The 13,219-nt window shown below is 37.7% G+C and overlaps 1 non-coding gene across 1 annotated transcript; it reads left to right on the top strand.

Annotated features, from left to right (window-relative positions):
- The first annotated feature begins 9,079 nt into the window (after positions 1-9,079).
- LOC145096404 (small nucleolar RNA R71) lies at positions 9,080-9,186 on the top strand. The gene has a single exon (XR_013703811.1). It is a non-coding gene; the product is annotated as a small nucleolar RNA R71 (small nucleolar RNA).
- The last annotated feature ends 4,033 nt before the right edge of the window (positions 9,187-13,219 follow it).

Raw genomic sequence — 13,219 nt, 5'->3', positions numbered from 1 at the left:
TATGCACTGCGATCTAGCCAGACCCTTAGCTTTTGAACCGGAAACACCTGAAACCATAAACCACAAACAATAAGGACAAAGGTTTTCGAGTTCCGCAAAATACCACATATCATACCTATCGAACGAGCCAACCATGCCATTCATACCAAACATAACGAACATATCAAACATATGATAGAAAGTGCTATTATCATGCAACATACGTATAGTTGCCATGGGCTCCTCTCATGGTCTTTATCTAGAATGCTATGGTCTCCCCCATGGTTATTACCTGGAATGCCATGGGCTCCCCCATGGTCTAATATCCCATTGCCAAAGGCTACCCTGGGGTCTTCCATGAAAGGATCACAAAGAGAACTAGCATACGATCTATAATACTTGACTACTTAAGTGCCAAAGTCCACACTCTGGTCTTGCATACAGATTAGCCAGAAGTCACCTCCAGGTCTTTATGCTAATGCTAAGGTTCTCCCTATAATACATAAAACTAATTGGCCAGAATTGGTGCCTTCGACCCATAGTATAGTGAGGAGACTCACCTTGAATACCGAAGTTCACATCAGGAATCCCTAGATGTTGCCCTGACGACACCTCTGATCTATCAGATCAAAAGAACACCCAATTAGCAATTAAGTTCCATTCTAAAGCCCACCATCCAAACTTGGGGTAAAATGACCATTTTATCCCTGGCCCAACATGAACCAAAATTGAGGCCCAAATCCATTAACCAAAAGATTCACAAAGGCCCATTAATGGCCTAATTTTCCAAATTAGGCCCAACCTCATATGAGTCTTATCCTAAGCCCATAATTTCCTTCATTAGAATTCAGGTCACCTCAAGTACCCCTTAGGCCAACTTGGTCAAAGACAAAAGTCAAAAAGTTAAGGTCAACAAACCGATTTGACCCAACTTGCCGAGTTGTTCCTTCAACGTGTCGTGTTTTTCCATGTAACTGCAAAGTCGGTAAAAACCGGTCCAACTTGCCGAGTTTATCAATAAACTCGTCGAGTTCGCTCAAAACCCAACAACTTAATACAATAAGCACTCAATTGTCGCACCCCAAAACCGAAGGCGGTAACGTTCCGGGGTGGAGGACGTCATGCGTAGTATCACAACCAATGTACATAGTAAGCATAGTAAACACAACCATTACATTACATAGAAATATTTATATTTGTTTGAAAACCAAGTGATACAAGTTTTATACATATACATCATATAAACAAAATGACACACAAGACTTCTGTACGCTCCGTCTTCTCCAAAAGATCGTGGATTACCTGTCTAATGTGAACCTGAGAATACAAGCAGTTTTAAAATATCAGCATAAAGCTGGTGAGTTCATAAGCATGTTTTGTGAGGAAAAATCTGATTAATAAATCTTGTGAAAACACTTCCTTTCCTTTGATAAAGAATGCAGTAATATCGAAAACCATAAATTCTAAGTTATGAAATACATATGCATGTTTCCAAGAAAATCCCATATTTTCTAACATGTTGGTCGATTTCCATAAGAAAAACCCTGATTATCACCAGTACGATAAGAAAACCATAAGTTAAGATCCTTGGAAAACCATCCAGTATGAAAGTAGGTAGTCTTAATACATAAAACTATAGATTAAAGAAAGAAATAAATAAATCTGTGAACAAAGTTATCTTAATACGTATTGCGAGTCGTATAACCATACTAATTTTGACCCGTGACCTCCTTGACGTTCTTCAGGCATCGAACGATATCAGAAATTTGTCACCCCAGGCGTACCCGCCTAACTGTAGCTAGCATTTAAGGTGTGGGATTGTCAGTCCCGAATAGATCTATCCACAAATTCCACGCTCTCCCTCCAGGAGACTCTGGTTATACTTCCGGAGAGGATTTACTGGTACCCTTTAAGGGAGTTTATCCACAAATCATGTTTACTATCCAAATGACATGATTTTGATGTTCTAAGCTCGTACATGAAAGTCCTTAAGTCATATCTAAACACTAGGAAGGATTTGGAAGGGTTTTGGGGCTTCAAAACCCCTTTAAGGGAGTTTATGGTTTTGGAAGATGTTCCCAAAACGTAAACACAAGTTCTTGAGTGTTTTAGATGATTTAAACACAGATTTGCATGATGAATAAGTTAAACAATACGCTAAGGAAGATTACTTACGATTTTGGAGCTTGAATGAGGCGTTTTTGGATCAAAACTCGAGTTTTAGAGAGAGAGTAGTGAGAGAAAGTTTCAAGGTGGTGGGAAAAAGCTCAAATGAAGACCACTCACCCTTTATATAAGGCTTGAGTTTGTGGCCAAGTGGGCATTCACCCGATCCCGTCATTAAACGGAGTTTATGGCCGTACCCGATTAAATGGCCGTAACCCGACTTAGTCGTAATACTAAAAGCTTTTAATGGAATATTGAGGGTGTCACACATGATTAAATTTTATTCCGACACATATTTAGTCATTATAAGAGTCTCAGTTTAAATAACCTAAACCAAAATGTTAACGGGACAATTTGATAAAAACGAGTTTTATTGACGAAAATGGGTCACAACGACGGAATAAACTTCGGGTTGTCACCTCAATCCATAAGGACATGACCCCAAAACCTAGATCTGACATCCTTGAGCTGGAAAACCACATAAAGTTGCCAACTTTACATTCATGCATGTCTAAATGAAGCTCTTAAGCTTAAAATGGACTTAATAATTGGCTTAATGCATGCGTGACACCAAAATCCTCATAAACCTTGCAACTCTAAGTGAAATGAGGCCGAAAAATGGCCAGATCTATAATGACAACCCATGAAACACAAAATTCTTAGACAATCCATCAAAGAATCCAATAATCAAAATAAAACCCCATAAGAAGAGATCTAATCAATGATGAAGCAAGGTACAAGATTTATACCTCAAACAGAATGCAATAAGTGGGGAAGTTCTGGATCTGAAGCGTTTCCACTATGGTAGACACCTTCACTTCAAGGCTCCTTCAAAAGAGTACCAAAAATCAACACTCCAATCTCTCCACAAGCTCACACACACTTCTATGGAAGATGAAACTCGAATTTAGGGTTTTTGGATAGAGGAGGCTGGTAAGGAGGCCAACCAAGCGACTTAAGGCCTTTAAATAGGATGCAACACCCGAAAAATTAGGGTTTCCTTCCTAGCTGCCAACTCGCCGAGTTGAGGCTCCTCAACTCTCCGTGTTGGTTCATTAAACTTGCAGCAAAAAAGCACCTCGACTTGCCGAGTTGAGGCACCCCAACTCACTAAGTACAAAGAAAAATTACACACTTGGCAGCCACCTCATATCAGAAATCGAGTGTTACATTGTGTATTTCATACCTCAACCCAAGTTATCTTGATACCTACACAAAAAAACATTGTACATGTCCATGGGTAACTCATCCTCGGTTGGAATGACGGGTGGCTCTTTTTCTTTATCAACGGGCCTTTGACGTACGCACCTTCCGAGTTGGTCTCGTAGGTTGCCATTGGGAATAGAAAAGTTACCAAACGCATTATCCACCATAATATTTGCTCGTTTGTAGAAGAATGGACTAAAAGTCTTGCTAGGCTCCAATGTAAGCATAAAAGCGTCCCTTTTTCGGAGGATCCTGAAAGACCTTGCCAACCATGTGATTAGCATTCCACCATATATAGGTGACCCCCAACGATCTTTTCCGGACGGGGTTTCCAGAAAATTAGCTACATTATAAGGAATGTCAATAAGTGGCCCCGGAGTAATAAGGCTCGATAAATAGAAAACATCCAAGCTTGGTACCTTGTCCCCCTCTTACCTTTGGTTAATAGTATTGGTGATCAAATGGTGTAAAATGTGATGGATAAGATACCAGATATCACTCTCTTGGGTTTCCCCAGATTGGTAGGGGTGTTCAAAACCGGATATCTGAAAATTCGGATATCCGAAAATTCGGATAGTTGATTTTTGATATCCGAATCCGTATCCGAAATTTCGGATATCCGAAATTTCGGATACAGATTCGGATATTAAACCGGATATCCGAATTTCATTAATTTTAAACCACATCCGAACATCCGATCCGTAAAATCACCGCAACTCTTAAAATTAATAATAGCAACTATGTTAAATCTTGCGACATAGATGAATATCGATAGCAACAAATAAATATATGTAGCATTTACTAAATAGTTTTTGATTATAAGCCAACGAACCTGGATTATAATAAACAAATATATAACGATTGTAAAAGGAAAGGTTTGCAATAAAAGTTTGGAAAGAATGGTCACGAAAAAGTTGAAAATGGTAGGGAACATTAGTCCATTAAGCATGTCAATGTTTCTAATTTCTCATTTTAAAATATTAAAAAATAAAGAAAATTTATTTTTTTCGGATATCGGATATCCGAAATATCCGAAACTTTATAAATTCACTATTCGTATCCGAATCCGAAGAACCGGATATCCGAAATTCGGATATCCGAAAATCCAGATATCCGAAAATCCGGATATCTGAAATTTCGGATAATTTCGGATCGGATTTTCGGATTTTCGGATAGGATATTTCGGATGCGGATATTTTTGAACACCCCTACAGATTGGTGCACACCATCGGTATTGTTTGGCTAATAGTGGTCTTCGTTGAACTCATCAGTCGACCGGGGACAATAAGCACCGAACTCAATGTAGGATTTCATGTGCACCTCGGATGGAAAATAAAGCTCTGTCATCATATCAAAATCTGCCAAACTTTGTTCACTGTGTTCAGCCCCAATAAGAAAGTAATATTTTTTTGGATCATGGATGCCTATTTCTCTCCGAAAATGCACTATAGCTAAAAACTCTACACATAATTCCTTATACACGGGTTCTTGAACGTGGAAGAGTCTTCTCCAAGCCATACACATGAACCGACCTTGGACCCCATCAAAAGATTTTACAAGAAATGGTTCAATTTCCTCCGACAGGCCCACCTCGTCCATCCAAGTCCAACTAATCTCTGCTGATACTTTCACTTGTCACTTCTTCAGCCACGCCAACTTTTTGTTCTGTTGAACTCTCACCCCTAGAGTTACCACATTGGGGAAACTATACCATGAGAAGTCGGGACGACCCCCGACTTGATCTCTACGACTTCGGCCTGACATTTTCTTTTTATTAGAAAAGTCTTGAAATTGGAAGAAAGTCGGAGGATGAACTCGTGGGAGAACTCAACATGGCGAGATGAGGGTTGAAATATAAACGAAAAATATGACTGATTAGGGTTAAAAATGGTATTTTGATTGCGGGTGAACAGTCATCACGTTGTGGTTTTGACACCACGTCGTGGTGTTTTATCGAAATTTGTTCCATTGGGTTCTGTAAAGGTACCATGTCGTGGTGAATTAGACCACGTTGTGGTATATAAAATACTTCATTTTAGGAAAACAAATTCATAAAATCTTCCACCCCACACTCATTCCATGCTAGTTCTCTCAACAAAGTCCATAAATAGATTCAAAGGAGTGAAAAATCAACAAAATAAAGCAAAATAAGCAAGTAAACAAAAATTAAACAAATAAAAGAAAAGGGAAAGAAAATCCAAACTCTAAACCATAGGTTGCCTCCTGCAAGCGCTTTTTTTAGGAGTCATGAGTTGAACTCCTTCTCGCTCTACGTTGATGCGTTTCTGTTTGATGAAATTCGGAGGATCAACTCGTGTGAAAACTCATAATACTTTACCCGATGTACATTAACCTTTAAAGGAGTTCCATCTCTTCGAATTAAGTCTGTAGTCCCATGTGGAAATACTTTTTCACAATAAATGGTCCATCCCAATGTGACTGTAATTTTCTGGGAAAAAGCTTCATTCTTTAATTGAAAAGGAGAACCTTTTGCCCTACTTGAAAATCTTTGCGTCCTCTTAACCTTTCATCATGCCATTTCTTTGTTTTGGCATTGTAGATCAAAGAGCTTGTGTATGCTTCATTTCTTATTTCCTCTAGGGCATTCACTTTCATTAGACGATTAGTTCATAGTTCATCCAACTCAAAATTTCAAGCCTTCAAAGCCCAAAATGCCTTGTGTTCAATCTCTACCGGCAAATGACAATTCTTTCCAAAAACCAACCTATATGGTGTAGTACCAACAGGTGTTTTAAAGGTGGTACAAAATTCCCACAATCCATCATCTAACTTTTCGAACCATTCCTTCTTGTTACTAAGAACTGATTGTTCAATAATTCATTTTAATGTCCGATTGGTGACTTCAGTTTTCCCGCTCATTTGCGGATTGTAGGGTGTTGCAAATCTATGATATACACCATATTTTTGTAACAATTTTTCTAGTTGATCATTTGCAAAATGAGTTCCCCGATCACTTATTAAAGCCCTTGTTACACAAAAACAATCTCTTTAGAAATCTTACCACCACCCGAGCATCATTTTCTGGCAAGGCTTGTGCTTCCGCCAATTTTGAAACATAGTATATTGCCACAGGTATGTATTTATCCCCTCAAGAAATCGAAAATGGTCCCATAAAATCGATACCCCAAGCATCAAATACTTCACAAACTTGGATGCTATTTTAGGGCTATCTCGTTTCGGGATGAAATGTTACCCCATCAAACCATTTGGAAGATAATCACTAGCTAAATAGTTGGCAATTTCAGCATACCATGGCACTTATCCTGTGATTACCATTAGATATTCTTCGTGAAAATCGTTTCCAATCTTGTGCTCTTCTAGTTTGTCCCTTTTCTGGGTTTTCTAGTCTCGAGAGGTGATCAGGCACAACATTTTCATACCCTTTTTATTCCTTATCTCGATGTCAAATTCTTGAAAAAGTAGCACCCATTGGATCAATCTTTGTTTGGCATCCTGTTTAGCAAAAAGATACTTAAGAGCAGAATGAATAGTAAAAACAATAGTTTTAAATAAAACTAAGTAAGGGCAGAATTTGTTCGACTACCTCCTTATTCACTACATCTTGCATGTTCAGGTTTAATCTTCCTCGGCGTTACACCATTGGTTTAGCTCCTTCTTCTAAATTGCGTTTATGTGAACAAATTGAAGGACTGATACCTTTGATGTCGGTTATCTTCCATGCAATGGCATTCTTTCATTTCCTAAGTATGTCTAATAGGCTTGACTTCTCGTTTTATGTTAGATCAGCAGCTATGATGATTGGCATTCATTCATTTTCTTCCAATAATTCATATTTTAGATGTTCCGGCAAAGCTTTCAACTCGATTTTTGGTTTTTGGTCAGTGACCAAGGCGTGGGCATCTTGCCATGTTGTGGTGTTGTAGTTTTTTACGTCTAATCGAGTTAATTCAGATTGTCACATCGTTGTGTCAGTACCATGTCATGGTGATTCTTCAATAGCTTTTTTCAAATCGTTATACTCGCTCTCTTCCAGTAGCTTCTCTAGCTCTTGTATCTCATGTTTAGCATCAAAATCTCCTTGTAGAACCATGTAACCTTCGGTTTCTTTTTCCATCCATCCTTTAAGCTCGTTCTCCAAAATTTTATCGAACACATCTACTGAGAAGTCCATATCATCACTTATCCTTGAGTGTTTTATTGCTCTGTTAACCCTAAAAGTGACCGCTTCTTCTCCAGCTCGAAGAGTGAGTTTGGATTCTCTTATATCAAATTAGGCTTGGGTGGTGCTCAAAAGGGCCTTCCAAGAATAATTGGGACTTGTTCATCTTCCTCCATGTCTAAAGTAATGAAATCTACAGGAAAAACAAACTTGTCAACTTTTACTAATAAATCTTCACAAATTCGTCTTGGAAAGGTCATCATTTTGTTTTCTAAGTGGATAGCCATGCGGATTGGTCTTGGTTCTGGGAGGTCAAGATTCTTGAAGAATGAATAGGGAATTAAGTTAATACATGATTCTGAATCGGCTAGAGCATGGCTTGTGGCTAGGTTTTCGAATTGGCATGGAAGTTTTAAGCTTCCCAGATCACCCATCTTTTTTGGTAGTATATTCAACATTGCAGTTGAGCAGGTTTCATTTAGTACTACCTTAGATTTTTCCTCCATCTTTTATCGGTTTGTTAGGAGATCATTTAGAAACTTTGCATACTTTGGCATTTGAGCTAAAGCTTCAATCAACAGAATATTGCTTTCAATGGATTTGATGTGCTCTAGGAATTTCTGGTAGTCTTCAACATTTTTATCTTGTATTGCTCTACTGGGAAGTGGGAGCGGTGGGCGGTATGGCTTAACGGGTTCAACAGTTTTCTTTCCAGATGTTCGCTATGTTGTGGTGTCTTCACCATGTCGTGGTGAATTTTTAGACTTTTTTTCTTCACTTTCTTCTTGCTTTTCTCTCTCATCATCTGGGGCACTTCTGTTAATAGGAGTCCGATGGGTAATAATTTTCCACTTCTAGTTGTAATGGCCTGGATGTGAGCTCCTGTCAGGTTTTTGTTCAATGTTTCAAGGAAGTGTGACCAGTAATATTTCGTTAAACTTCTTGGATATTTTCCTGATTTGTTGTTCATTGTTCTTGATTGCGGCTTACTAATTTCTAAGTACCACTTTGGTATCTTCGTGTCTCTTTTCTGATGCGGTAGCAAAACGAGCAAGCATTGTTTCGAAATCGGGTTTCTTTTTGGGAGTCGGTTCCTCTCTCTAGTAAAAGCCTCTTTCTTTTTGTTCAAACTTATCTTACTTGGCTTTCTTGTACTCATCATAAGGTAACCACTTCTTTTTGGGTTTTTTCTAGTCTTCATCATAACAATCACTGCTCGAATAGCAAGCTTGAGCTTTTCGGTTTCCATTTTCCCCAAGATCACGGTCTCTAGTTAAATACTTCCCGTTACAGTTTTCACACCGCACTCGTATAGCATAAATTGTTTGATCAATTTTAATCATCCTCCTATCCATGTTATGCAACATGGCTAAGACCTCCACCATGTCATCCGAAGCAGAATTCAGGATTCCTGTAGTCATATATTGTTAAGGGTTATGATATTATCTAGAATGTTTGGAGAATTACTCGATTAAATCCTTGATTACAACTGATACTTTCTTTGTGAGTGGCCCTTGAGAATAAAGGAATTTCCTAGCAATGACGTTTACCCCATCATAGAAAACCGAGACCTCTTTCTGCATATTTAGATCATTTTGAGGACAGTTCCTAAGCAACTCCTTATAACGCTCCCATGCCTCATTTAGTGACTCTCCCACTTGTTGCTCAAAATTTGCAATAACCTTCTTAAACATGGAAACTTTCAAGGGAGGGCAAAACTATGGTATGATCTCTTCACGCATTTGTGCCTATGTTGTTATTGTGCTTGGTGAGAGTGCCTTCAGCCAATCTTTTGCTGCACCTTTAAGAGTAACGAGGATCATTCTTAGCAAAACTGTCTCGCATGGTATGTTGAAGTAGTCGGCGATGCCATTGACCTCATCAATGTGCTTGTAGGCGTGCTCATGGTCTTTTCCGTAGAAGGGTATGTCTTTCATTTGAGCAAGTATATGTCCTTTCAATACAAAGGTAGGCGTGTTGGGCATTGTGGCTTGCACAAGTCCCGGTCCGGTGTCATCATGCATCCGTCTCTTGTATGCCTCCATCATTATGTTAGCAATGTCTATCATGTTGGCTTTTGGTTCGCTTTCGGTTTTGCTTACTTTGTCTGATTCTTTTTTTGCTTTCAGGCTCGTAACCTGACTCTATTTTGTTAGGATTCTTTTCGAAACATTCAAATTCTTTTTCTAGAGTTCTTTTGCTTGATTCTCCAAGTTTGTTTGTCTTCTTCTTATGGAATTCTAACTCAGGATCATCAAACGGTGGCATGATTGGTGTCTATGATCCTCAGATCATAAATCACTTAAACAAAAACAAATAAAACGCGTAAAAAGAACAAAATAAAAATAGAACTGAAACTAGTATGACACCACGATGTGGTGTTTATGACCATAACGTGGTAAGTTAATCAGAAGAAACAAAAAACTAAACGAAAATCTAAAAGAAAATATACATAAAAAATTGCTAATAAAATAGTAGATTCAAATTAACAAAAAAATCGACTGTTCCCCAACAATGACGCCAAAAACTTGATGCATCAATTATTATGCACTAGTTAAACCTATTAATGTAAGTAATTATTACATCCTCAGGCAGTGTACCTTGTTTAAAATAGAATAGCACAATAGTCAGGTATCGAACACATCGAACACAGGGAACTGAATGTTTGGCTAATTTATTCTACTAACTACCTAAATTACTTTTTAATTAATAAAAAATGGGTTTTCTCTAGTTTTGCTAGACTATAAACTTAATTAACCAAACTAGCTATTATCAACTAATGAAACAGAAACTAAAATTAAAAGCAAGAAACACAAAAGACGATTTTAGTCAAGGTGGTTGAGAGACTTTCGTCGAACTTCGATATACTTGCTATTATGGTTGATTTATGGAAGTGCAATTGAATAATGCTTTGTTTGTTACCGATTCCTGAGATGACCAAGTTAATGCTCAATAACTTAATACTTTAGCAAATAAGTTCATTCATACGGTAATCATGCGGGTAAACTATCAAATTCACTAGTGCTCGTTTCGAGGAAAATTATACTTATAACTGATTGATCGTCATATATTAGCTCCTATAATTATTTACCCACTTTTCGAGGAAAATATGTGACTGGTCGTCATATATTAGCTCCTATAATTATTTACCCACTTTTCTATTTAACCTTAGGTTTTAGTCAAAAATCAATTCAAAGGGTGTTTTTGGCCTTCAAAAGACGACAATAGCTCCAACAAAAGTTGAGACTTCAGAGGATAAAGACTTCTATATATATTTTTCCCGAAACAGACCACCACGACATGGTAAGTCCAACACGTCGTGGCCTTTGTGTTTATCCCATATTCAACAAGTCTTCTAGATCCATCAGGAAAATCCAAAACGCCACGTCGTGGGAATGTCACCACGACGTGGTATTGTGTTTTTCTTTTTTAGCCTTGATCTAAATTCCTAGCTTCCAACTTCCTTTTCGACCCGAGGATGTCTTTTACCCCTATAACACAATATACAATAGATTAAGTACCTTTTCTTCTATAATGAGCATAAAATGGCTAAAAATATTAGGATATGATGTATATATATATATATATATATATATATATATATATATATATATATATATATCAATAAACAACTAAACTATCACGACATATATAGGATGAAGAATGAAGGATACAAACCTAAAATAAAAGATCCATATCTGAACCATTAATTGATAGAGATACCTTGTGATTGAAATATATGATGAAAATCTGAATTCCAATAGCAAAAAGGAGAAAGACTCATATGATAAATAAATTAGGAATCGTTCATCTTGGGAGGTAAGGAGTGGTGAATGGAGGAAATTAGGGTTAGGTTAGGGAGGAGAATAAGTATAACTGAATGAATTAAGGTTAGAAGGGTTGAAAATAAGGGCAAAGCACATCTTAAACCTCTGATTTCTAATGAAAGATGTGTCTCAAATCTTAAACCCTAATTTAGCGAAAATATGAAGCGAAAATGAAGAACCAAAAAAGGGTGTTTTAGATAAGCAGAGTATTTTAATTTTTGGGCTTTTTGGTTTACCTGCTATCTACTAAGGACGCGTGTTAGCTAAAAAAGTATAAAACACCATGTAGTTTTAGGACATGCAAAAATGTGAGTCGTAAATCTTTCAAATTTTATAAGAGATGACATTTTTTCGACACCCATTTTTGTGTGTCATAAATCTAGTGCGTGTCATTGCTTGCATGTCATTAAAGGCCTTCATTCTAGAAGTGTTATTGCTTACTCATATAGACTGTTGTTGACCAATGTCTTAGAGATATACATCAAGTTATTGTTTCGTTATTAGGAGTCAAACTTGAATCTTAGTCCTCCAACGTTAGGGTGAAATAAAATATTGTAGTGTGGAAGTATCTTGGGGTTACTAATGTTGGAATTGAAAACTACTTGGCTTTGTAACCTTACTTAGGTATATCAGTGTCCAACAAACAATGCCCACTATTGTGTATCGCGATAAAATTAGTGTTGATTATATGTCTACCAACATGGTACAACCTCATGATATCAAACACATAAAGATCGACACCCACTTCGTCCGGGACAAAACTTGCACTAGACATTGTTCGTCCTATTCATTTCTTTTATGTTGGGTCAAAATATGGTTTATACTTTGCTTTTCTGGACAATTATATTTTTGTGTAATATTTTATGTGCTTACAGTCTAGTTTACGATCAGGTGGTGTTTATGGTTGAGTTTACGGCCATAAACCCATTTACGGCCCATGTCCACCAAGCCCATGTTCCCCTTGTATAAATATAGGTGTTAGGGTGAGAGAAACTGATTGATGAACACGAAGAGAGTTTACGGCCAGAGAGAGAGAGAAAGGAGCGTGTGTGTGTAAGTGTGTGAATCTTGTGTATAGGAACTTCATTCTAATCAATTCAAACAAGATTCATATTATTCTTCTTCTCCTTCTCTTCTGTTTGATCTGACATCATCCGTTTGATTGGGATTTCACACCATCAATCAGATCTGATTGATACATAGGCAAATTAGGGATTTACAATTGGTATCAGAGTTTGGTTGTATCAGTTAATTTTGTCAGATTTGGAGCATTATTTGATCTTATTTTTGAAATATTCTTGCGTTTTTGGATAGATCTTAGAAAAATAAGGGGGGTTTGTTCTTCGTGTTTTTTCATAAAAAAGGGTATTTGATCGAGTTTTGGAGCTTCAAAGTCGAAAAACCGTTGTTTTTTGTCGTAATCAGCGAGGAGTTTGCGGCCGGCGGCTAGGGTTCCGAAGAGTTTGCGGCCGGTGTTTGCGGTCCGAGGAGTTCGCGGTCAGAGGTTACAGTCCGAAGCCTCTCATGTTTACGGCACGAGCTTGCGGCTCGGAGTTTACTGCTCACTTCCTCGTACCCAGCAGCTCACTTCCTGACGGAGGTTACAGTCCGAAGCCTCGTACCCAGCAGCTCACTTCCTCGCCTCGCATCAAAAATAAGAAGCGAATTTAGGAGGTGCTGGGGATCGAACACGCGAACTCCAGCTCGCATCCCTTCAGCGCCATACCAACTAATCTAGCTTGCTAGATGGTAAACTCCTTCCGCAAATAATTGATAAAGCATCTTTTTCGTTCCGAATTTCGCATTTTTTACACTTTCAGCCCAAAATTCAAATTTTTTTAAAAAATTCCTTTTCATCCAAAATAAAAATATATATATTAATAAAAAATAATAATAATTA

Source organism: Lactuca serriola, chromosome 3 (genome assembly GCF_051521515.1).
Source record: "Lactuca serriola cultivar US96UC23 chromosome 3, Lser_US96UC23_V15, whole genome shotgun sequence".
Lineage (NCBI taxonomy): Eukaryota > Viridiplantae > Streptophyta > Magnoliopsida > Asterales > Asteraceae > Lactuca > Lactuca serriola.
The sequence above is the reverse complement of the archived record's forward strand: the minus strand, read 5'-3'. Positions and strand labels throughout refer to the sequence as shown.